Genomic DNA, 25,540 nt, shown 5'->3' with positions numbered 1-25,540 from the left:
GTGGTGTGCGTACTGTCAGATGCCACCAGTTAATGCAGACCATTGAAAAGGTAAATCCCTTCTTCTGGCGCAGGAACCATCCATATGCTCTCTCCAAGCAATTCAGCATGGTGGTTCTGCTCCTTGTCCAGCCACTTGGCTACGGCTATGGCTAAGCCTCCACAAGAGTTCACTCTGCCCAGGCGGATGTATCGGACTTCTAGACAATGGGCTTTTCCTGGAGATCAGAGCTGTTTACACCACTGCATAACAGCAAAAGGAAAACGTGCTTCGTACCAGCAGCACGACTCCAAGACGAATGGAGTGGGGAAGAGGAGCTGCCGCTCTGGTAAGGGTTCATCCCGCACTGTCTGATCTCCGTGGAAGCCTCGCTCGTGGCTGGGGCTGGGGGGCTTCTTCTATAGATCGTAGCAAACGGTTGGGGAAGAATCTTCCCATGGCAGCAGTAGTCCTGGTGCAGGCGCCCGGTGCGACCCAGGGAGTCTGGCCTTCAGACAGAGGCAGGGGAGACCGGCTTGTGCGCTGTCTGGCCTGTAGCTTTAATAGCAGCAGCAGCAGCCAAGAGTTTGGCCTGGAAAGACACAAACTGGCCCAAAGTCTTTGGCTTGGGAATAACAAAGAGAAGCTGCTTGTGCAGCTGCTGGTGACGGGGCAGCTGAGCATCGGCACAAACCAGGTTTGCACCGTTCAGTCGGGCCAAAGAGGCACCTCCACTCCCACCAGCCCACAGGACCTGGCCGGACAGAGCCTTCCTGATTCTTAGCAGTCTGAGGACAAAGCCACCAGGGGTACCTGGCTTCTGAATGCCGGCAATTGCCCCCGGGGTCTGGAGAGAAGAGCCAGCTGGAGTGGGACAAAGTGCTCTCATCCCTCCAGGCAGTGGGTATGTGGCAGCTCATGTGGCCATGCTGTCTGGGTGTCCTGCCGCTTGGCTCAGCGGCTCTGCAGGGCCGTCTGCATGATCCCTCCCGCATGCTCTGTACAATGCTATAATGTACTGGGGGGCGCCTCCATCTCTGCATCTCCCCACCCCATAGCCAGTCACGCACATGCCACAGGAAACCAGGAGTTGGGCAACCCCTCATGGCGGCTGCTCTTCAGGGGCTGGAGGTCTCACTCTGCTGTTCTGTGAGAGCCCAGCGGCCTGTCCCAGCCCAGGAGATGGCTATTCACCTTCCGACCTGACGCCACCTCTGTCTCCCCTTGTGAAAGCAGAGTCTTGGGGCCAGGATCCTGCCTTTGAGGGGAGGCAGGGAAGAAAGAGGGCTGGTCCAGGTCACTGTTTCCTTGACACATGGCAGATTCTCTTTCCATCTCCCTAGTCAGGGGTTTCTTGTTCCTTCCCCTCCGAGGCTGGGGGACAAGTCAAACCCCCGCCCATACACACCTTTCGGCTGAGAAGCTTCTAGTGCATTGAGCATCCCAGGCTCATTCCCCTAATTCTGGGAGCACTGGGGATGAGAAGATGCCGGACTGGGTCAGACCCAAACTCCATCTGATCAGTTTCTTGTCTCCCACAGTGGCTGGCACCAGTTGCTTCTGAGGAAGATGCAGAAACTCCATAGTGGGCACTCCCGGAAGGGCTTGTCCTAACCCCTAACATGCATTGGCTTGAGGCCTGATGCTTGTGGCTTTAGCTGTAAAAGGCTTTGGGTACCTGTGGCACTGAGCCTCAAAGCCTGGGTCAATTGACTCTGACTGCGAGGGCTAAAAATTGCAGTGTAGATGTTTGGGCTTGGCCTGGACTCTGATACTGTCCAGGCTCCAGCCTGAGCCCAAATGTCTACACTGCAATTTTAGCCGCACAGCCAGAGTCCCACAAGCCCTACTCAGCTGACCTGAGTCAGAAGTGGCCCTGCCATGAGTCTTTTATTGCAGTGTTGATGTAATCTTTGTTAACACTGTGTGCAATCATGCTTGCAATCTTGCTCAATTCTTGGCCATAATGACATCTTGTGACAGTGAGTTCCACAGATTAACTTCAGAGTGTGTGGAAACGTATTTTCTTTTGTCAATTTTTAATTTGCCACCTTGCCTCTGGTACTTTGCATCCCTCCTGCCTGTCACCCTGAGCATTGTTGGCTGTGGGAAATGGTTATTTATAGGTTAAGCAAGTAAACAAAAAATCTGAGGAAATTCCAATCCTGGAAAATGAAGGAATCCAGTGACTGTGGGGAGCAAAGGGAACAAGGCAGAACACCAAACCGAGGTCACAGGAATGGCCAGGGGCTGGGTCAGACTAAGGGCCCATTCTGCCCTGTGCCAGACTTTTCTGAAGAAGGTATCAGAATTCAGCAATGAAAAATTATAGAGCAGCCTGCTGTGGAAAGGGTCTCCTGAAATCCTGTTAGAAGCTTGCTTATGCTCCAAGGCCAGGACTGTTTGTCCTTACAAGATTCTGTCCAGTTATGTATCTGTGGATAGTCTCATTATCCCCAAAAGAAGGCTCATTTTCTTCTGAATCCTGCTAAGCTCTTGAACTCAGCAAGATCCCGTGGCAATGAGTTCCAGGGCTAATTGTGCATGATGTAAAGAAACAAAGTGAGACCTTTTATGAGTTATTTACACTTAATTGACTGTCCTCTTGCCCTTGTACCATGAGCCAAAGTAGCAACTGAAGAGCAGACAGGACCCACCCTGCCTTGTCTGAGACGGGACCTTACCATGCAGGCAGGAAGCCTGGCTAACTGTGAACTCCTTTCAGAACAGGTGTGAGTGTCAGGCAGCAGTTGACCTGCCCCTTCCCCCTGCTGCTCTAGTTCCGTCCCCAGCTCATGCTTGTACAATGAACTGCAAGGTCCAGTCTGGAACATGATCAGCTCCCAGCTAAAACTGCTGGCTCGCCCAGAGGGACCTCACTCCTGACATGCCGCAGATGTTGGCTGGCCCTGGGAACTGGGAATCTCTTCAAATGATCAGCCCATGACTGAGGGGTAGCTGTCCCCATGGCAGGGTGCAGCGCTGTTCATTTGGAGGCTGCTTTTCTTGCTCTCCTCTTCTGGAGTGAGTTCTAATCCTTGGGGGTGGCGCAGGGCGCTTCTGCCGGCAGCTGTTTGTTTCTAGGGGCTGTTCCCAGACGGATGGGAAAATGTGCCGGTGTCCCACAGAGTGACACGCGTCAGCCCAGATCAGCAGTTCCTAGGGCCATCTGTATTCTGGCTTCAGGTCCAGTCAGCTGGTCTGATCAATGCTAGGAACTGCAGTACCTGGTAGCTGCAACATCAGCCACCTATAGGAAGTACCTTTGGACCCCGTCTCCTGGCCACATGCTCAGATTTGTGGTTGGCCCTTCCTGCTCTGCCCAGGCCTGGTCCATGCTGCACAAACACCATGTCGGTGGGCTTGCTGATGGCGGGCTGAGGTTCTGTGGGATCACAGTGCTAAATGCTTCAAGCATAATGCTCTCCGTCTTCCTAGTCCCACGGTCTGGCTGCTGAGCACCACAAATCCGTCATGCTGTCAGAGCCAGGCCCACTCATCCCTGCAGGGGGCCCAATGGCAGACCTGGCTTTCAGGCCCCACCATGGCCGGTGCTCCCCAGTCCTTCCTGCCCAGGGCAGAGCCTCTCTGTGTGCTCCTTACTGCCCAAGCCCCTCACTGCACTCTCCTGCCTTGCCCATCGCTGGCCGTGCCAGGTTCCTTTGTTAGTACTGAGAGCCTGTGTCACGTTGTGTCATTGCATGGCCTGTTTTGGAGCTTCGCTCTCCAGAACGCCATTCCGCTTCAGCGGTTAGTGTTACGTAATCGGTGCTGCTGCTCTGAATGTCCCCAGTCCCAGATCACAATCTCTGCACTTGCAGTTGTGACAGTCTTGGCTGTGTCTTGGCTTACACTGCCCTGGCCCACAGAGCACTTGGCTCCTATCCCCAAAGGCTGCTGTTCACTTTGTACTGTTACGAAACATGGGGCAGCTTGTTGCATTTTATCAGTGTTTCCCTCATCCGCCCGTGCTGGAATCTGCCAGGGATGCACGTGGAGAGAGAGTAAAGGGCTGAATGATCTCCGTGCTGTAGTGATGCCATCTAGTGCCTCTAACAATACAGGGAGAAGCCTCTTGGAGTACTGGCAGCTGGCTGCAAGTCTGGGCTACGGGCACCAGGAAATGGTCTCTGATACAGAACTCACATTAAAGTGCTTGAAATAGCGCAGACACTTTTCAAACTCTTCCATATATTCCTTAAAATACGACAGCAGCGTGATCTGACTGACTGCTAAAGTCAGTCAGGACCCCGGCGTCTGGTGTGCACACGTCTCCCAGGACTGAGAAAGGCAAACCAGCCTTCTGGGCCTCAGCCACAGAGTTCAGATCCAAACTGTCAGGGTCTTCGGTGTCAAACAGGAGCTGGGTTAGAAGTTTGTATCTAGCTGGGGATTTCCTCTTGAGTTTCGGAGTCTTTGGGTCCCAGGTTTCGGTTCAGGCCCGTCTCTCGTTAATGGGAATTCAGGGAGGCACTAGACACAAACACAGATATGTCAGTCCTGGTGAAATCCTCTTTCTTCTTGTTGAGACTCTGCCTGGAATATAACCAGCGTCTGGCTTGGTTCCGGGGCATCATGGATTCAGCGCTACAGAGCCTCTTGCACAAGGTCTTCAAACACATGATTAATGCACGAGGGACTCCGCAGGCAGCCTGCAGATCTGGCTACTGCAGTGCCTACGCTGGCCTTTCCTGAGGAATTCCCCACTGTGACGAGAGGTGCCGGCCTCCTAGCCATTGTCCCTGGAGTTCTGGCTGCTCCCAGCAAGCTGAGATCACACTAGAAACAACTCTGGCATGGGGTGCTGGAACAATTGGTACAGTGGGGGTGCTGGGAGCCATTGAACTAAACAGTAAACCCTGGCTATGATGGAAACCACCTCGAGCCAGGGGGTGCGGCAGCCCCCTGCACCCCTGGTTCCGACACCTGTGCTCTGTCTGCGCTGGTGCTGCCCCCACCAAGCGGCACCAGTGCTGGCCAGTGTTGTAGGTAAGGGGGTTGCATTGTGGGGCGGTGGCATATTATGGAGATGCTACATTCCTGGCTTGGGAGGCAGGGCCCTAGTGAAAATATTTACCCTTTAGAACAAGATGGGTCCAGATGGGCTGCAGCTCCGCCAGCAGGTTGGTTGCAATGAAAAAACATCCATTAATCTCCTGAACGTGCCCATAGTGAGCAGATCTTGTCCAGGGCATGCAACCCTCAGCCTCCTGCTGCTCTCTGTGCTCAGGATTCCCTGCTTTGTCTTTGTGGGGGCTCGTTGTAGCAGAAGAATCATATGCACTGCTACAGGCTGGGGACTGACTGGCTCAGCAGCAGTTTGGCAGATTACAGTGGATTACAGTGGACGAGAAGCTGGATATGAGTCAGCAGCGTGCCCTTGTTGCCAAGAAGGCTAACGGTATACTGGGCTGCATTAGTAGGAGCATTGCCAGCAGACCGAGGGAAGTGATTATTCCCCTCTATTCAGCACTGGTGAGGCCACACCTGGAGCATTGCATCCAGTTTTGGAGCCCACACCACAAGAAGGATGTGGACAAATTGGAAAGAGTCCAGCGGAGGGCAGTGACAATGATTAGGGGGCTGGGGCACATGATTTATGAGAAGAGGCTGAGGGAACTGGATTATTTAGTCTGCAGAAGAGAAGAGTGAGGGGGGATTTGCTAGCCGCCTTCAACTACCTGAAGGGGGGTTCCAAAGAGGATGGAGCTTGGCTGTTCTCAGTGGTGCCAGATGACAGAACAAGGAGCCATAGTCTCAAGTTGCAGTGAGGGAGGTTTAGGTTGGATATTAGGAAAAACTATTTCACTAGGAGGGTGATGAAGCACTGGAATGGCTTACCTAGGGAGGTGGTGGAATCTCCATCCTTAGAGGTTTTTAAGGCCCGGCATGACAAAGCCCTGGCTGGGATGATTTAGTTGGGGTTGGTCCTGCTTTGAGCAGGGGGTTGCACTAGATGACCTCCTGAGGTCTCTTCCAACCCTAATCTTCTATGATCCTATGAAAAGGACAGTGCTTGTCAAGGCTTCCTGTTTCAATGTGTTACAAGGAACTGCATTCTGCTAAGAGGCTTCTATAGAGCTCGCAGGGGCCCTGGGCACCATGCTCAGCCTGTGGCGTTAATCCTGTAAACATCTGCAGCTGATGGCTCCACAAACACATTCCTGCCCCTCACTTTTAAAACACACATGCTTAACTAGCTGTCTGCAAGGAATGAGAAGGGCTTTTCCAAATGTATTTAGGTGGGGCCAGCAGAGGTACACGCTGGTAGCACATGGTGAGTGCCCACAGAATCCGGATGTCTTCTTCTGAAATCCGACGAAATGGGTCTTCACCCACAAAAGCTTGTGCTCCAATACGTCTGTTAATTTGTAAGGTGCCACAGGACTCTTTGCCACTTCTTCTGAAATGACTATCTGTGCATTAATTAATGATGCAGAGGTTTTAAATTGTCATTGTTAGCTCTCAGGGTCAACGTGGTCCTAAGCTGAATATGTGGAACTGCTTGACTGTCTAGCTGCAGGCTGGAGAGGATGGGGCAAGGTATTTTCACTCAGCCCTATCTGCAAAGGGTTAACGGATGGCAAGCTGTCCTTTTCTAAACACAGACCTGCAGTACCCACTGACGGCTGAGGCTGCACATGGGGCTCTGAGGGAAAGGGAGAGCTTTGTGGCCATGTGAGGATCCCAGAGCCTGGAGGGACAAATCTTTTTTGTTCCCCAAGGGCAGAGCATAAAGCACTAGCCACCATTAGACTTCCTTGGGTATCATTCCAGCCAGTGACCCCTCAGAGCAGCTGCTCAGCTCCCTCGAGGTTTGGGTCAGATGCCTCTGAACTGTGAAAGCGGCTGTGGCTGAGCTTGCCTAGGTTGGGCAGGAGTGGGAGGTGGGTGCTGGAAGGGGGCAGTAAATGCACAGCAGGGAGCAGGAGGCTAATGGCACCTGGCTTGTAGAGCCGATGCACCCTCTCCCTGCTTCTAATACAGCAAAGTAGCGTGTAACACCCCCAGTTCTGGACCAGGACCCTGTGGTGCGAGGTGTGCACGCTGGAGTCGTGAGGTCTGGAGGACCACTCTCCCCAGTGGCCTGGGCCTGGAGCAGGTGCATGGCAGGCGGCTGATGCTAGGCAGGTGGGGATGGGAAAGAGGGAAGGTGACTGTGTTTGGCCTAAGAAAATCCAACAAACTGTATTTGGAAAACACTGTCCCAGCAAAAGGCCAGGGCATGGTAGGGCTCTCCATTCCCTGCCTCTCTCACTGCAGGGTGGTTGTTTATATATAGTAGTGCCAGCAGCTTGCCAGGTGCTATGCAGCCAGAAGGCAATGTCCCTTCCTCACTTGATCTGAGGGTGAGTCGCCTCCCGCGAGGCTGGGGCACCCTGCCCAGTGTGGGACCGTCTGATCTCAAATGCTTATCAGGGTCTTGCAGCAGAGGAATTAAACCTTGATTCCTATTCACTCTTGTGGTTTCCTGGAGCCCAGGGTAATAGCTGTTCCAAGCACTGCCGAAGCCACGGTCTCAGTAACTGGCGGATGAGCAACTCTTGCTCTGGTTAGGGCTGGGCTGGATTGTGCTTGCCACAGCATGAAACAATGCTCACGCCAGTTAGGCTGCAAGGATATGTCAGGAAGCATCCTGACATCCTGCCCTTTGGTGACTCTGATCCAGAAACCTGCGTGTGGCAGCATGTCCCAGGACTTGCAGGGCCCAGAGCTAAGCCAGCTGGACAGGGGTGCCGGTAGCGAGGAGACACCCCTACTTTCTCTCCTGGGACCCACTGCCAGAGGGAGGGAGCAGGTCAGCCCTTCAGCTAGAGCTCTCACAGGAGCGGTGGGTGCGCTCGGGCTTGGCGCCAGCCAGGTGCCCAGACAAGGAAAGAGTCTTTGTAGCGTCCGACTCCCCCTCCTGCCTGGAGAGCAGAGGAGGGTCTGTCCTGCTGGTGTCGGTCTCCATTAGCCAGTGCCAGTTGCTGCACTGCGTGCTGCAGCACGGCTCTATCCCATCGTCCCGCCTCTGCCCCTGTGATGCTGGGACCCGGCTCATCTCCTGTTCGCTTTCATGCATCCCTGTAGTGCTGCGCAGGGCTTCCGGCAGGCCATGCGCAGGGCCTGGCAGCAAACCACAGTGGCAGAGGAGTGCGCCGGTAAAAAGGGCACAAGGCTGGATCCTGGAAAGTATTAGGCAACCTCCCCTAGGAGCCTTGCCACTCCCTAGGTGTGCTGGAGGGAGGTGGGATGCTGAGCACTTGTGCACAGGCAAGTGCAAAGCGGTTTCTCTTTGAGCGGAACAGGAAGCCGTTTGTGGCAGTTGCTGGCTGCACATCCACTGCCGACTCGGGCTGTGCTGTGAGCTGCCAGCCTGGGCGGCCCTGGGTTGCTTCTGGGCCTCTCCTGTCCATGTCACCCAGCAGGGTCACTGCAGGTGTCTGCAAGCAACTAAGCTACCTTGGTCTGGGCAAATCGCAGGCCAGGAGGGGCGGGTTTGTGTGTGACTCAGGAAAGGGGAAGTGGCAAGAGGACTGAGTCAGCGGCTGCTGTCATTTCTGAGATGAGCCTTGATGCTGTGTCTTGTCCCGATACCGGGCGGAGAAGCCCAGGGCATGGGCTGGTGAGAGACCACCGCCACAGCGTGCTGAGGAGAGGCCTCCCACGTCCTGGGTAAGTCCCGCTGTACAACCTCCACCCCCGGCCCCCCGGGCCCTGGGTCGTTGTTTGATTGTTGCAATGGCTGGTGGGAGAACCGACTAGCTCCCGGCCAAAAGGGCTGGGTCATGGGCTTTTGTAACTCTCCCTCACCCCCCCGCTGCCCTGCTGCAAGGACTGGCCCAAAGGCCCCTGGGATGCAGGGCTCTGAGCCTAGAGGAGGATGTGTGGGGTAATGGGAGAGGTTAAGGGCAGTGGCTGTAACTTGAGGCCTCCCCTCTGCCCCAGTCTGTGGAGGGAGCTGAGGCATCCAGTAGCACTGGGCTGGGGAAGATGCTCTTGGCCGCAGGTTGAGAAGTTTCTGGTGTTGGTGAGAGGGGTCACAGCACAGCGGGGCGGCAGAGGGAGCTGGGGGTTGGGCACATGCTGCAGCTGCTCCTGGCTCCTGGGAGTGGTGAAACATGCCGGCCATATTCTCCCTCTGTCTCACAGTGACCCGCAAGCCCCGCTCGGTTCGCAGCGTGCAGGCTGGAGCCTGCCCCCGTGCAGGCAGGAGCCTGCCCCAGCTGCCCAGGGCCGCCGGCCTGGGCGTGAGAGGAGGTGATGGCGCCCGTGCCAGCCACCAGGTGGCAGCACTGCCCGTCCAACCGCGCAGAGGCCTGTCGGCCCGCAACACAGCAGGAAACCCTGACGTGGGTGGCCCCGTCATCCCCCCGTTGGGCAACTGGGCATCTTGTGACTCCAGCTTCCTGCTTCCCACGGTAGCCGTCTGGCTGCAGACAGGCCCTGGCCCTGCGCCGCCTCCTCCTCCCACCCCCGTTCTCCCTGGCCAAGGCGCCTGCCCCCAAGCTGAGGTGAGGGGCTTTTGTGCTGCTCCCAGGTGCCCGCGGGCGTAACTTCATCAGGAGTCCCAGGCACCAGCTCTCCTCCCACCCGCTCCAGCGGTGAGGGGCAGGGCTGCCAGGCCCCAGGCACCCAGTGCCTCCGGCATCACCAGAGCCCTTGGGCTCCTCAGCTCGGGGGCAGCACACCCAGGGGAGCTACCGTCAGCTCTTCCCGGCTCTTCCCTGGGGTGATGGCTGGACTGTCAGCATCGGCCTGCGTGCATGGCCCCCCACTCCAGGAGCGGTGGAGGCTGGTGTTGGTCTGACTGTGGCGAAGCAGAGGAGGAGCAAGGGGCCTCTGCGCTCTGCAGGCCACGGGCTGGGACAGGAGAAGGTTGTGGGGCTGCCCCATGGCGCCTGAAGGACTCCACCCACCCGCAGCATTGAGGGAGGACAGGGCCCTGGAGCCATGGCTGGGATTCTGGAGGAGAAGCTGGCCTGGAACCCAGATGACAATCTGGACCCAGCCCTTTGGGCCCTGTGCAGTCCGGCAGCTGGAGCCTCGCGCAGGGACTGACGTCAGGGCATGTTGCTAGCGCAAATGACCTCGTCCCCTATGGGGTGGTGTCACCAGCCCCGTGATCTAGGGAGGGGCAGTGGAGACGGGCCCAGGGAGTGACTGACCCCCAGTCACACAGTGAATTGGGGTCAGAGCCAGGAGCCCCCCGGCTCCTGCTGCAGCCACACCCTGCTAGCTGCCTCGGGGCCTCGCTCAGCAGACTGGCGGGACAAGGCCTGGACTGATGCTGTGGCGGCGGGAGAGAGGTCCCGACTGGAAGCTGCGCCCGGTGGCAGGGTGAGCAAGAGGGCTCATCTAGGCTCCACTGGCGTCTGCCTGGAGCCATGAGAAATGTCTGTGGACTCTGGAGCCTGTTGCCTGGTGTGAAAGAGGACGGGAGCCCTTATGAGTCCCTCTGGTCCCTCACTGGTTCAAGTGATCCTGTCATGGGCCTTGGGCCTGGGTGGGGAGTGCTCTCCGGTCCAGGGGTCAAAACAGCCCTGAGCGCGGCTCTCTACAGTGCAGGCAATTCTCTCCCAGGCCGTTCCCAGCTGAGGCAATGCTCTCTCTGTTCTGGGCTCTGTCCTGCTCTTCCCGCTCTGCTCTTTCCTCTGGCTGTGGCTGGGGAGGGAAATGCTCAGAGCTGGTGGCTGAGGAGACTCCAGAAGCCAGTGCCTGCTGCTCCACAGGCTTAGGTTAGCAAGGTCTCTGTCAAGGTTCCCTCCCCATTGTGAACTCTGGGGTGCAGATGTGGGGACCCACATGAAAGACTCCCTAAGCTTATTTCTACCAGCTTAGGTTAAAAACTTCCCCAAGGCACAAATTCTTCCTTGTCCTTGGACGGTATCGCTGCCACCACCAAGTGAGTTAGACAAAGATTCAGGAAAAGGACCACTTGGAGTTCCTGTTTCCCCAAAATATCCCCCCAAGCCCCTTCACCCCCTTTCCTGGGGAGGCTTGAGAATAATATACTAACCAAATAGGTAAACAAGGTGAGTGCAGACCAGACCCTTGGGTTTTTAGGATACTAAAAACCAATCAGGTTCTTAAAAGCAGAACTTTATTATAAAGAAAAAAGTAAAAGAAGCACCTCTGTAAAATCAGGATGGAAGGTAATTTTACAAGGTAGTAAGATTTAAAACACAGAGGATTCCCCTCTAGGCAAAACCTTAAGGGTACAAAAAACAGGAATAAACCTCCCTCTTAGCACAGGGAAAATTCACAAGCTAAAACAAAAGATTATCTAATGCATTTCCTTGCTTTACTTACAGTTTTTGTAAACTTAGGTGCTTATTTCAGGTAGGGTTTTAGGAGAGGGTTTTTTCCTGCCTGGTCCCTCTCTCTGTCCCAAGAGAGCACAACCAAAAAGAGCACAAACAAAACCTCCCCCCATAGATTTGAAAGCATCTTCTTCCCTTATTGGTCCTTTTGGTCAGGTGCCAACGAGGTTATTTGAGCTTCTTAACCCCTTACAGGTAAAGGAGGGATTTTATGCTCCTTTAGCTGTATGTTTATGACAGCCTCCCACAAGGCATCTTCTGGGGAAGTGGGCTTTGGGAGAGACCAGCCTGAGAGCAGGGCCTGGCCAGGGACAGGGTCTTTTCACCCCAGGCAGCCTGTCCTCTACTTTGTAAAGAGTCGGCCACATAAGCGAGACCTGAGAAGTAGTGAGCCTAGCTGTAGGGAGCAGACTCAGCCTAGATGAGTGGTACTCAACCAGGGTTAGGGGTACCCTGGGAGGTATGCCCTGGAGGTCTTCCAGGGGAGACATCAACTTATCTAGATATTTGCCGTATCTTACAACAGGCTACATAAAAAGCACTGGCAAAGTCAGTACAAACTAAAATTTCATACAGACAATGACTAGTTTATACTGCTCTATATACTATGCACTGAAACGTAAGTACAATATTTATATTGCGTTTGATTTATTTTATAATTACATGGTAAAAATGAGAGAGCCAACCACTGTTCAGTAGTAGTGTGGCTGTGACACTTTTGTATGTCTGATTTTGTAAACAAGTAGTTTTTAAGTGGGGTACGCAAGACAAATCAGACTCCTGAAGGGGGTACAGTAGTCTGGAAAGGTTGAGACCCACTGGCCTAGAGCTCAGGCAGGCTTCCCATGGCTAGAGCTCTGCTTTTCCAGCCTTGCGACAGGGCCAAGGGGTTGGGCTAAAATTTTGGGGCATCAGCTAGGATGGAGAGGTGGGGGGAAGCAGGCTGAGTTACAGGCACAGAGTCAAGGGGTCCACTCAAATTTTGGGTGATGGGTCAGGTCTCTTATTCCATCTGAAGCAGCTTGACGATGGGGGCCCTCCTTAGCCTGATCAGATGCTGTGGGGAAAATGAGCTGGAGACAAGTCTGTTCCAGGGGCAGTTTCTCCCTGCTGATGGTGGGTTTGCTGCAGAGCTTCCCAGAGCTGCTGGCTTATCAGAGGGACGGCTTCCCATGCCTGCCCCGTGGAACTCACTCAGGCTCTGCCTTTGCACTTGGATACGCTGCCAGCCAAAGCCGTAAATGCCAGGCCCGTGTGCACGTGGTGTTCATCCGGTGTTTCCATGGCATGAGTGCTCGGGACCCTGCAGCGCTGATTGAGTGGCTGATGGATTTGGCAGGCTATCATCATCGTGACCAGGAGTGGAATGGGGAGCTATTTGCCAGCCAGGGGAAAGTTACCAATGTGCTAATAGCTTGTTTTTGTATTTAGTTTCAATCCAGTGAGTAGTGCTTGGTGCTTAGGGAGCAGAGCTGTCATCCTAGATGTCCCCATCCTGCCTGCACTCACTGCTGCAGGAAGTGTGCACGGCTCCTTTGTGCAGGTGGGAGATATAAAGCTCAAGAATTTCCCTCTGGCTGCCTCTTCTATCAGCTGATACTTTTGACAAAACACTTGGCTTCTCCACTCCCCCCTCTTGGCAGCTCCTGGGCTGGAGTCTGCAGAGCTGCCTCAGACCGTGCTGTGCTCTGACTTCCAGCGACTGCATCGTTGTCTTCCGCTTGGGTTTTATCCCCTAACGGGGCTCAGAAGGCTCCCCGATGGCAGACTCGCTGCTAAACCACTCCTGGCCATCGTTCTCAAAGCGCTGGATGAAGAGATGGTCCTTTAAGCGAGGTAACATCCCACTCGTGGGCCCTGGATGCCTGTTGGAGCCCTGCTCTGTGGTCCTGGGTAACTGCTGCAGAGCAGTGCAGACACCCAGACCCAGAGCAAGCTGGGAGCTAGCGGAGTTTGACTTGCTTTGGCAGAGAGGCTTATGTTTGTTTAGAAACGAGACTTTTCTTGCCGGAGGGGATGCTGCATAAGTATTTGTTCATGCTTTTCCTTCCCTTTAATCTTCTCTTCAGGGCACCTTAAGTGCTTTTAGCAGCTGGGTAATTGGTTAAATATCAGTCTTCTGGTTTGATAATGAACTTGATTCATTGCTCCCAGAGGACTGGAGAACCTAAAGTTTATAGAGGCAGCTGTCTCCAGGTGAACTTCTGGCAGCGCTGCAGGTTATGTCCTGCTGAGAGCTCAGCTCCCAGAGCCATGTGTGCAAAGGGGCTGAATCTTGTGCTTTCAAGGAGACCCCCTGGAACTTGTGGGCTAACAAAGCCTCAACACTTGACAGGAGCAGCCTGTGATTTGGGGAACATGGCGCGCCACACAGAACTGAGTAAGGCCCTTTGTTAATCAAAGACCAGCAGTGTTAGTGAGTGGTGACGGAGGAGACCGATTCTGGTATTGGGGTCCTCAGCCCCCAAACACTGCATAACTTTCTCTGAAAACGTTGTGTTGCTATTGGCTGAGCTAGAGCCAGAGGCCTGAGGAGCATGAATTTCGCAGTCACTTGGGGCTTGACTTATCGCATGCAGACATCATTTCCCCAGTGAATATTTACAGTGTGCAACTGCCATGCTGCTCTGATGCTTCCAGGTATTTTTACCTGCGATGTCAGAGCTCTCAGCCTGCTCCTCCCCCTCCTTTTCACCTGGCTCCATTCTCCCCACATACCTGCCTGCCTTTTCCCCCAGCACTCCCCTCTCCTGAGTGGATGAGCCTTGGATACAGGGTGGATCTGAGACTCAAACTGAGGGACACATGGAAATTCATTCTGGGCAGGAAGCAGAAATTGACACGGGACTAGGCTCGCAAAAGGCTGATTCAGGCTAACCCTTTCCAAACCTGGATGTGCTCTGGCAGCTGGCTGGGGCGCAGGGAGATTTGAGGCAGCTGATGAGAGCTGAATTTTGCTAATTTCCAAATGAAGCAAATCTCCCTTGTAGCAATGTCATGGTACTAAGTGGCCCCTATGCATTGGGTTGGAGAATGTCTGTCTCACACCAGCCTCCCTCCTGCAGCACTGTAGGTTCTGCACACAACACAGCACTGCCTCGAACAGATTGTCCATTTGTGGCATGTGCACAGGATGTTCAGCTGTAGCTCAGCTCTGCCCTGCAGGTCTGTGCTGCGGCTGGAGATGCCCTTTTTCTGGGCCAACAGCAGAGGAACCGGACGCTCAAAATGCATCTGAATCCCCCACTTCCCTCCCCGCAAGTTATCTGGGACCTTTCAAGGTGCTTTATCAGTGTGACAGACACAAACGGTACTGGGCTCACACCATCCACCACCGACGTGCCGCCGTCTCTGGCGTGTCACAAAGGACTCGTGCGCGCGCCAGCTGGTGAATGAGAGAAGTCCCTGCACACAAATCCTTCATGAGCCATGTGGTGTGGGCTCTAAGCGCTCATCTCGTGGGGACCGCCTGTTAACCGCATCGGTGTCAGACCCTAGCTACTGGGGAACTCGGGAGCCAGGGTTACATACACAGCCTCTCCCAAGCACATCTCCTGTGCCCTGGCGCTGAATACCCCCGTGAGATTCTCTGGGAGCCTTTCTCAGCAGGACCCTGGCAAGTTCGTAGTCGAAGTGGAGCTGGTTTAAAGAACAAAGCCAGCACTTTGCTCCTCTCTGCCCCCTGCCCAGCGGCTGCCCCCACGTGGTTGGCGGCTGGCCTGTGGGGAGGGAGCAGGGGATTTGTGTCAAGGAGTGAGAGGAGGAAAGGGCACTGGGTTGTCTTCTGGGTCTCTCGAGCCTGGAGCAGAGTAGGGTAGGTGAAGCAGCTACCAGCCTCAGAAAATGGACAGCGGGTGTTTGGTTCAGCAGCACGAATGGAGCGAGCACCGTGCCTGGAAAACAAACTGGTTCAACAGTAGCAGTTGCTGACGGAAATCCTGACCCAGCGCGGTCAGAAAGGGTCTGGAACCCATGACGACATGGGGGTGTTTGCTGAAGGAAGCTAGAGTACAGCACCCAGCAGGCTGATTTAGGGGAAAGAGGAAGAAGCTGAGCATATGTCACTTGGCCCTGGGCCCACTGCGTGAAGAGTGATTCCTACGGGGAGGGGGAGGTCCCGAGGGTGCTATGTGGGGCTACACCCCTCCGTGATGGGGAAACGGAGGCTGGAGCTCGCTCAGATGGATCCTGCTGGGTAATCATCTCTGGGGGGAATTCCAATGCTTGGAAGAATTTAAACTAAACTGGACAAAGACCTAGCAAATATACAGCCAGGAACCATGTTGCCCTGGCGCCCAGGAGGGACCAGAGGGAACCCAACCGGGACCTCCTGCTGCCTGTCTCCCTAACGTGTGTGTGCGTTTGTTTCCTTAGCAGTCAGCTGGCCCTGCCTGAGCCCAACAGCGAGGCCTGGGCACAGCTTGGAGGAACGGCTGGAGACTCCCCAGTGTATGGCTGCAAGTTACTGTTAGAGTCAGACAGCTTGTCTCCACTCCCCCGGCCCAGCCCTCATGAGCTGCTCTCTGCCACAGCGAAGGGCTGCTCACGCATGGCATTGACACACGCACCAAGGGGTCACACTCATTCAGAGCCCCCGGCGCGGCAGGTTTATTGCGCACTCTACAGCTATCTTAGTCTGTAGCGCTAATAATCCGGAGAGCCAGCCTGTAAAGGGTTGGCTTTGGGGCCAGAAGGTGGCTTCTTGATCGTTCTTTTTCTCCCTTAAACTTGCTGCTGTTATAAGTGTTATAAGTGTCCAGGAGTCCAGGGGCCCAGCCATTCCTGCCTCGTGGAAAGATTACATGGTGTGGTAGCTCTGCCTTTCTTCACAGTGTCTGGTGTTGCCTTTTAGAAAAAAGAAAGTGGGGAGAATGCCTGAGATGTGGAGACCCTGAGCTGCGCATATGGAATGTGCGCTCTTGATTTTTCTCCAGCATGTTTCCTCCCCAGACGGTTCCCTCACTCATTCACTGAGCCTCACAAAACCCTGCACGCTGTTGAGTGGGGGGAAACTGAGGCCCAGCTAGGGGGAAATGTCTTGCCCAAGGTCATATAGTGAGTCAGTGGCAGAGCTGGGGATACACCCTGACAGTCTGTCTTGCTCTAACCACTAGGCAAGTGCAGCGTTCACATTGGATTCACCTGGTAGTCCAGGCTGCAAAGAACCAGGGACTGGTTTGTCAGAGGCAGCAGCAAGAGCTGCACTGACTGGGCTTTAATCCTTCGTGGTGGTGGGGATTTAACCCCTTGTGGTGGGGTTTTCCTGGTACTTACACCCAGACTCTGCTTTAATGGCGTGGAACCTGCTCAGCCTGTCTCGATATCATCAGATCCAGAGAGGGGCTACAGGCCTGCGTGCCTTTCTGCGTGCCCCCGGAGACGGGACACTCCTGGCCTCGGCCAGCCCTAGGGGCTGAGGGGCGCAGGGAGATAGCCTGAGCCAGTGGTACAGAGTGGAAGAGGCTCCAGTGTTGTCCTGTCCTTTGGGACCTGGGGGCAGATTCACCCAGGTCACAGGCCTGTCCTCTCCTACCTGCTGTGCATTTACACAGGTCCCAAACTGTCCTGTCGTGCTGCATGTTCCTTCCCTTCTATCTGTGCAGGAGCTACGCTATGGTACCGGGTGCCAGCCATGAAGCCAGGCTGTGGCTGAGCCTTAAATCAAACCAGGCTCCCAGGCTGCTGGTGGGGCCCTTTCCAGTCCTAGGGAACTCAGAGACCATTTCCCCACAAACTCGCTCTGGGGATTCCACGGCCAGGCGCTCGCTCGCTGCAGCAGTACCCTTTTATGGTTCCCAGCCAGAGGCGCATTAAGCAACCACAGTCCTAATCTGCTTAATGTTTCCTTAAGCAAACAGTGAATGCTCTTGAGAGCGTCACTCTGTCATCTCATCTCCAGCCTCGGGCTGAGCAAAGGTGCGAGCTGCTGCTGAGTGCCGGAGGTGTCTATCCGATTCCCCACCCCTCCAGCTGTTGCCGCTTTGGGCCTGCCTGCCCCGAGGAGCCTGCATCTTTTACAAAGGAGCAAAACACACAGAGCCCAAGGCCTGGTCTATGCTTCAAAATTAGATGGCCCGAGCTACGGCTCTCAGGGAGGGGACACGTTTTGTGACCTAAGCCCCCCTGACAACACAGCCAGGTTGATGGAAAGATTCTTCTGCCTCAGAGAGGAAAACCCTCTGTCGCATTGACACGACAGGAGCACAGCTTCAGCCTGGTAGCGGTACCATGAGAGGGCCCGCAGTATAGACATGGCACAGGGCTGGCGACTGCGCTGAGCCCAGAGGCTGCAGGTTCCTACTCAGAGTGCTGTTGAGTGCGGGGAGCCTAATGCGGCGCCTCCTGCCCCGTGCAGGGCCATGGACTTGTCCAACTCTCCCAGAGTGGCACTGTGGATGCCCCTTGCCACGCAGGCCACTCCTGTGCTTGGCAGGCACCTGTCTTAGTCCTGCCCCGCACTGTTGCTCCAGGGTCACTCAGTCCCACCTGGGCCTGTCCTGCTCTCACTTGTGCTGTTGGAGTCAGGAAGGTGTAGGAGGGGAATCCTGCCTCTGGGTTCCTGCCAGGCTACTTGGGGGCTTCCTTGGGGCCAGGAAACCCCTCCCGCTCAGCAAAGGACGACGGATCTCCTCAGCAGTTGCTGAGTGGCTGCTCTGCGCAAGTGTGGATTGGTCTCGCCCAGCTGGTTCTTGTGTGCACACCAGTCTGCCCAGCCAAAATGTGGGAATGCAATTTCAGAGGCTGGTTTGCGAATGTGGTGCGCCTGACCGCGTGCCAATCTGTTACGCATAGCGACCAATTGGGTGTGGCTGATAGCGGTGCTGGCTTAGTAGGAAACTGTCCTGGGAGGGACTCTCGGGGCTGCTTGTGTTACATGGATTAGATTGGGGTTCTCACCCTTTTTCTTGCTGAGCCCCCCGCACCCCCCCAACATGCTATAAAGACTCCATGGCCCACCTATGCTACAACTACTGGTTTTCAGCCCCGCCATGGTGAGGCTCTGGCTTGGGATTTCTGCCCTGGGCCCCAGCCAGTCTAACGCTGGCCCTGCTTGGCAGACCCCCTGAAACCTGCTCACGGACCCCCAGGGGGCTGTGGCGCCCAGGTTGTGAACCGCTGGATTAGATGAACATGGTTGATGTGACATGACACCCGTGGTCCACAGTCTGCACTGGCTCAGGGCATTTGCTTCTCCTGGCAGTTGGATGAAGCCAGTCTGACCTTCAGGGCATCAGACAAGGCTCCTCTTGTTTCCTTAGTCTTTGGCTCCTGGGAGGGTTTGCTGGGGAGTGTGCGGATGGCTTTGCTACTTGGCTACCCCTTCACCTCGTCCCTCTCCATGGTACTAGCTAGAAAGGAGTCACTGCAAAGGTAGCATGGGGTTTAATTTGTCATGTCTGGCTGTGCACACATTGCCTAAAATGGTCTCCCAGCCCTATAGCTCTGCGCTCTATATGCTGCTGAGTAATGATGCCTTGCTGTGCGGGGCTGTGTTATGAAGTTTATGGGGGTTGGTCTGCAGGACTGATTTATTGAGTGTTGAACAGGGTGTCTGCAATGCCCAGAGAGGATCTATGTTGTGCTGTGGGGTGGAGAAGTTACGTTGGCTGCAGTCTGTGTCTCTGTCCAGATCCCCAGCCCCGGGATGGCACGAGAAGAACAAGCTGAATGTTTTCCAGGATTCCAAGGGTGCTGGTTCCATTCCAGGGTTCCACTTCAGCACTGAAGATTGAAGGCCGCCTTGTACAGGAGCGATGGGCCTCTTTCTGGAGTGGCTCCGGCAGGCAGGACGTGACTCCTGCTGTTAGAGGAAAACACTTCATTGGTTTAACTTCGACCCATGTGACTCGGAGGTATCACCCACATCGGTGTGGAAGCAAAACACGTGTCAGTCTGCAGTGACTGCCTGGTCCCTGCAGCTGGCTACCTGTGGGGCCCTGCCCATTCACTTTCAGAGAAGGTCCCCTGTTTCAAAGGAGGCACAAACAAGAGGCTTCGTTTTTCTTCCCTTGTTCTAGGCAGCTCTCATTATGAAAACAGAACTTGCTTCCATCCCCTTGGGCACTGGCAGCTTAGCAGTCCCTCCTGCAAGTGGCGTATCTGGCACAGAGGCCAGTCACTGTGAAAAAGACTTGGGGCGGATAATCACCCAAAGATGAGCTCCCAATGCGATGCTGTGGCCAAAAGGGCGAATGCAATCCAGGTCCATGTGAGGGTCTACTTCCGTGTCTAACCCTGTCTGTCAGGAGTCTCTCAATGGCTTTTGTCACATGGGGCATCCAACTACCTGCCTATTTAATCGCAGCCCAATGTCTGTGCTGTAGCCAGCCAGCTTGATTTAGATTTGTGACATGACGAAGTGTGAGATGTCACCTCCGCTCCTCCTGCTACCTACTAAATAGTCCAGCACAGCCCTGTGACAGAGCAAACAAAAGGTTTTAGAAATCCTGGAACATTTTAATGGGGGTGTTTATGCTGATAGCCCATAAGTAATAGATTCAGTTCAAAAGTCTGTTATGTGGGATTTCAGTGTAATCTTTTAGGATTTTTTCTCTCATATGAATCAATCAATACATATGGGAAAAAAATAAAATTAAAAATGCATATTGCCAGACACTTGCTGATTGGTAGCAATTATAATTTGAAGTCTCTGGAAGGAACACTGAATTCTTAAGATTCAGGAAGGAAAGGTTAACAGCCATCAAATAGCTACATCATTGCATGCCAAGTTCCATGTAATGCATTGGCATGCAGAGGGAGGTTGTATGCTTACTCTAGGACAGTTCTGTAGGGCTTACCCATCTTGAGGCTGGTTGTATACTCATCACCCAGTTCAATGCTGGACAGTCCTGCGTGTGTAGAAGAGCATCAAGCCAGCCTAGTCTAAAAAATGAACCATGTGCATGAAATGCGTAGTGTTGTCATTGCAGACAGTGAATTTAAACAAGTTTACAATAGTTAGTTCAGGTTTCCTGGTGTCAGATACGGGGTCAGAAATAGAGATCTACAGAATACTTTGTTTGATTTAGATTTTGAAGTGTGTTGTGGTATTCCTTGCAGAGTTGGTTTGCCCAGTTGGGTCAGCTGGAGCGTTCGGCCTCTTGCAGAGAACAAAGCAAGAGACTGTACCTTAAATTATCTACCACAATGCTTGGTCTGGTGGCCTGGCTTGTGTCCAGTGTATTCCTTAGAGATGGCATCTGAATTCTTCATGAGTCATGCCATGGTTTAGAGATCATGGTTAACATTTTCTGTGTGGCTCGCTACATAGGAATGTGCTGTAGTCAGCTGGATGATGCATTGTACCACGAACCATGTCAAGCCTTTGTTTTATTTCTCAATGAGCTATCAGGTTGTGTGCATACACACGCTTTTCTCTCACACACAAACACACTACAGTGCAGAGGACACGGACGTAGGAGCGTTCTGATACCAGAGTATGAAATCCTTCCATGCTGCTCAGGGCTGTCATTAGAACCCCAGCGTATGGCTCTAGTCTCACACCTACAAAGTCTCCTGGGCTGTAGCCTTTAAGAATAAAGGATGAAAGTAAAATTGTTGGACGTGTTTAAATCTTAAATTCCCACGGAGGGCAGCTGTCTGTGGGCCCTCGAGCAAACTCATAGGACTATAAGCCCCTGAGAAGTGCCTCAAAGCTTGTGACAACTATCTGCAATCCAGCTCTGGAACAGGGCATTGTCCATGACTACTCTTTATGTGCTTTAGCTGAGAATGCTAATTTCCTCTTTTCAAGGACAGTGAATCTTTCACTGTTGGGACTTATTGTGAAACAGCTTTTCATTCCTGCAGTATTCATGTGTGGGGCTGCGGACACTGATAATAGGCTTTCATGCCAGGAGCCAGGAGAAATCCTTCCCCAGCCAAGGATGCAGATGCAAGTGACCAGGCTGGTAGAAAACAGCTTGCACCCTGTTGTTCTGAGTGCCTTTGGCACTGCTCTGTGGAACCCATCGGGGTGGGGGTGAAATCTGTGGGTGCTGAACAAGCCCATCTTTCTCTGGGACAGTCCAGGACTATCCAGGTGAAAGCAGGTTACATACATGGTGAAGCTGTGTATTTATGGAGAACAGAACCTCATTTGGTCGGAATGCTGAAGAACCCTGGCCAGCGAGGAGAGGAGATGGGGGAGCGCCCAAGGGCATTCCTTGGTGGAAGCCATGTTCTCCTTGATGTACAGAGTTGTCTCTGGGTGTAGCTGATCTGGGCTCTGAGCCCCTTTTCTTCAGTGTCACTTTGGAGTCTCTGGGAATCTGTTCTGTGGAGAAGGCCACTGGAATGCCTGTATGGGATTCCTCCCGGCTGACAGGTGCAGGGGCCTGTGGGCTCACGGAGGGCTGGGAGAACAGTGCAGGTCACATGCCATGGAAATTGCCTGCTGTAGCGTGTGATGTTACCCGCACAAAATTCTCTGTCACGTGCACGCTCTAGGGCATCCCACCTCTACCTAGTGCTCAAGGCGTAACCTGGTTAATTTGGGCACCCCAACCCTTTCCCAGTTCTTAGGGCTCCAGGAGAAAGGCACTAATTTACCCCTCCGTGGGCTCTAGGCTCTACTGCTTCCGGACTCAGAGCACACACCCATTCCGTGTGGACTCAGAGCACCCATCCATTCCCTGTGGACTCAGGGCTTAATCTTTTGCAGGTTTACGGGGTCTTTTATCAGTGAAAGAGCCTTATACAGTAATCTCCTACTTAACCTCTATTTATTAACAATCACCAAAACAGAATGCACACACTAAACATACAATGTTCACCACTCCCACTCCCAATAAGACAGATGAACTTTTCTTGATGGCCAGTCAGGATCAGGTCATCTGGGGACTCCAGCTTCTGCACTGTGTCATTGGCAGAGTGTTGAGGTCTGGCAGCTTTGTTCTTGGGGCTTTGTCCTGGAGTTGGTTCCCAAAGAACTTCCTTTCGGACCCCAATTTATATAGTAAAACTTGAGTCCGGCTTAGATGTACCTTAACCAATCATTTTACTAAATTTTTACTAACCAATCCTAACATACTATAACAAAATTCTCTAACCTAATCATCCACCACCTTAATTAATTTACACCTAGCAAAATTAATTATGTAACAGACAGAAACAATCACGGGTGGCCGGTGACCCGGCTGCCCGAGGAGGCTAACCCCCGGTCCTTCCCCTTGTGCCCAAGGCTCTGCCCCTACCAACTTCTCTCTCCCCTGCAGGAGCCCAAAGCACCCCCCCCGCAGCCCCCCCCGCCCCAGTGACGGACGGATGGACAGACAGGTGGGGGGGCGGGGCCCCAGCCCCAGTACGCCACAGCCCCAGTGCTCAGGTGGCCGGGCAGCATGGTCACCGTGCCCCCAGCCCCAGGACTCCAGGAGCTCCCCAGTCCCGATGCTTGGGTGGCCAGTGCCAGGCAGGCAGCACGGCCCAGCAGCAGCTGCCTGGTGGCCCCAGTTGCTGCAGGAGGCATGCTGGCCTGGGGGTGGGGCCACAGCAGGCTGTTTGGGGAGACAAAGCCTCCCCTTGCCTATGCTATCCGCCACCCATGGAAACAATCAAAGAACCAGACAGAGATCACACAGACAAACAATAGAAAAGTGGGGACCATAAAGATAAAACAATAAAGAAATGAGGATTTTACAAGCACAACTATTGATAAGTGATTTCTTGCCAGACAGACGCTATCAAACTAAGTTTTCTTTAACCATCTTAAGATCTGTTTCGTTCTCTGGTGATGGTGGGTGCTCTTAGGTCAGGAGCCTCCTTCTTAACAGCCTGCTATGACCTTGTTTTAATGTACCGTAATTTAGATGGAATGTGAGGATGTGACTTTCTGCTGCTTAGCTACTGGCTGCTGCTGTCTTACTGTGGCTGCAGACAGAGGCCTGAGGCCTCACAATATGGCGACAGTAAGTCGCCTGCTGTAGCAATCCTGGGAAGAGCGGGCTGGCGGAGCGTGAGCTGGCTGCCTGCCCTAGCCTCTGCTCAGGCACGTGCTGCTGTGCCCGGTGAGCTGGTGCCGCTGCCACCAGGGGGACGCTGGGGATGGGGAAGCCTGCCGGACCCTGGAAAGAGAACAAGTGGGGCAGAAGATCAGTGAACCCAGACCCGAGCCAGCAAGGAGGGGACGTGAAGGCGGCTGGTTCCCATGATGGTTGTAGGCGCTGCCCTGCCAAGGTGCAGTGGAGGGGGAGTTAAGGAGTGTGGCATTTCAGCTGCTCGCAGGACAAGACCTGCCTGGGGGCCCTGCTTGGCTCATGATTTAGATTTTCAATCCCTGAAGGTCTGTGTAGCTCTGGTCAGAGGAGTAGCCCTGCTTCCTCCCCGAGAGCTGAAATTTGGGGCTCCCCTCCTGAGAGCCATGGAGGTCCCACAAGAAAGCTTCCCATAGCCCTAGGGCTGCCCTGAATCTCTCAGCCCGCCCCCCCGCTCTCAGCTTTCATTCAGGAGCCGCATTCACTTACGTATCACTGGGTTGGGGCCAGTGGAGACGTTCTGTGCTTGTGAGGCACGTTGTGGAGAGTTACAGCCCATCACAAGCACTCCCCTGTTCCCTGGGGATCACGAGCGAAGGAGACATTTCCATGCAGCAGAACTGCAGCCAATCCCGCTGCGCTGCCCTATGGAGGGGCCCTGCCTAAGGAGGTCTGGGGGGACAGGAGACATTCTGCATAATATTTATCACCCGTTGGCGGCGAAGGGGAATTTCAGTTTGCGAGTGGAAGGGCTCGAGCTCCCCATTTGGGCCAACCGAGGGAGCAGGGAACAGGCACATTCTGGGGCAGAAATACTGCATTTACAGCCCCAGCAATGACAGGTTTCAGAGTAACAGCCGTGTTAGTCTGTATTCGCAAAAAGAAAAGGAGGACTTGTGGCACCTTAGAGACTAACCAATTTATTTGAGCCTAAGCTTTCGTGAGCTACAGCTCACTTCATCGGATGCATACTGTGGAAACTGCAGCAGACATTATATACACACAGAGACCATGAAACAATACCTCCTCCCACCCCACTCTCCTGCTGGTAATAGCTTATCTAAAGTGATCACTCTCCTTACAATGTGTATGATAATTAAGTTTGACATTTGGCTTTCTCAGTGCAGGCCTCCCCACAGCCCATCGCCGTCTCTGCTGTCAGGGTGTCACGCTTGCTGTCTGTCCTAGGGCAGGTGATGGGGACATAGTCAGCATTGGAGAGAAGGGGCCAAGTTCATCACAAGTGCCTTGTGCCAGGGAGGAACGTAGTGCCCAGCTAGATGGCTGGTGGCTCCCCTGGCTCAGTCAGGGCCTGATCACGCTCAGAGGCGTCTGGTTACAGATTCCTTGTCTCGTGCCATTTGATTTTATACTGAATTTAGCAGATATACGTTCTGTCTTCTCCAGGCAGGCCCCGTGTGCCCTGGGCTCTCCCTGCTGCACCCTCCCTGGGGCAGGGACGCCAGGCCTTGGGGGATGTGCAGGCCCCGTGTGCCCCACAGAGATGCCCTGCTCCTGCTGCACCAGGATGCAGGCACCTGGGCTGTTTGTTGTAGGGGCCGTGGAGACTCTGCTCATCCCCTCCCTCTGTCACGGCCAGATCTCCTGGCCACCAAGGCCCCAAGTTGATCACCATCTGGCTCAATTAATGGCCCATGTGCTCAGGTTATTGTTTAAAATTCATTCCTCCGTGGAGGTGCTCTCTTTGGCTGCTGCTTGGGTGTGACTTGGTGCTGGGCCAGTGCACAGGGCAGGCCCAACTCCTCTCTGACGTCCTTGGTGAGGAAACAGTGAATCCCGCATGGCATAATGTGGCTGGCGGACAGGGAGGTCATACGCTGGGGCGGGAGCTGGCCTGGGTCTGGGTCCAGGCTGGGGCAGTGCTTCTCGGGGGTAAACCCTCTTTGAAAGGACACGTCCAAATGAGCAGCCTGGGGGGAAGGGCTGGGCCTGGCCTGAGACAGGGGTCAGCATTCAGCTTGCAGTGCCTGGGCCTTCTTTAGCCAGTGGCTGACTCATCTCGCTGGGGCTTCCTCCTTAGCTCCCCTGGTCTCTGTGCAAAGGGCTAAGGAGGGCGCCCAGCTGACCCTGGCTTGGGCAAGTTCTGGCACTTACTGTGCTGTCTCCTTTCTAGGGCTTTGCTGTCTGTATCTAGTGCCCTACAGCCCTCCATGGGGAACGCAGGACCAGTGTCTGCCTTCTGCCACCAGCAGCTTAACCTCTGCCCAGCTGCGCTGGCATCTCGTTAGCAGCCCGAGGGCCTCAGTGGGGCAGACTGCAGCA

The 25,540-nt window shown here is 54.2% G+C and overlaps 1 protein-coding gene across 8 annotated transcripts in view; it reads left to right on the top strand.

Moving 5' to 3' along the window:
* The first annotated feature begins 265 nt into the window (after window positions 1-265).
* ARHGEF18 (Rho/Rac guanine nucleotide exchange factor 18) overlaps window positions 266-25,540 on the top strand; it is a 100,759-nt gene continuing 75,484 nt past the window's right edge. For 4 of the 8 annotated variants that reach the window (XM_073324414.1, XM_073324413.1, XM_073324412.1 and 1 more), the window contains exon 1: window positions 8,309-8,637. The gene's annotated coding sequence lies outside the window, so the exon portion shown is untranslated. Of the gene's footprint in view, window positions 329-8,307; window positions 8,638-10,126; window positions 10,303-25,540 lie in introns of those variants that run through there. The other 4 variants (XM_073324411.1, XM_073324415.1, XM_073324416.1 and 1 more) reach the window with 4 other exon arrangements.

The sequence above is a fragment of the Lepidochelys kempii genome, chromosome 25, assembly GCF_965140265.1.
Source record: "Lepidochelys kempii isolate rLepKem1 chromosome 25, rLepKem1.hap2, whole genome shotgun sequence".
Taxonomy (NCBI): domain Eukaryota; kingdom Metazoa; phylum Chordata; order Testudines; family Cheloniidae; genus Lepidochelys; species Lepidochelys kempii.
This window is presented reverse-complemented; position numbering and strand designations above follow the sequence as displayed.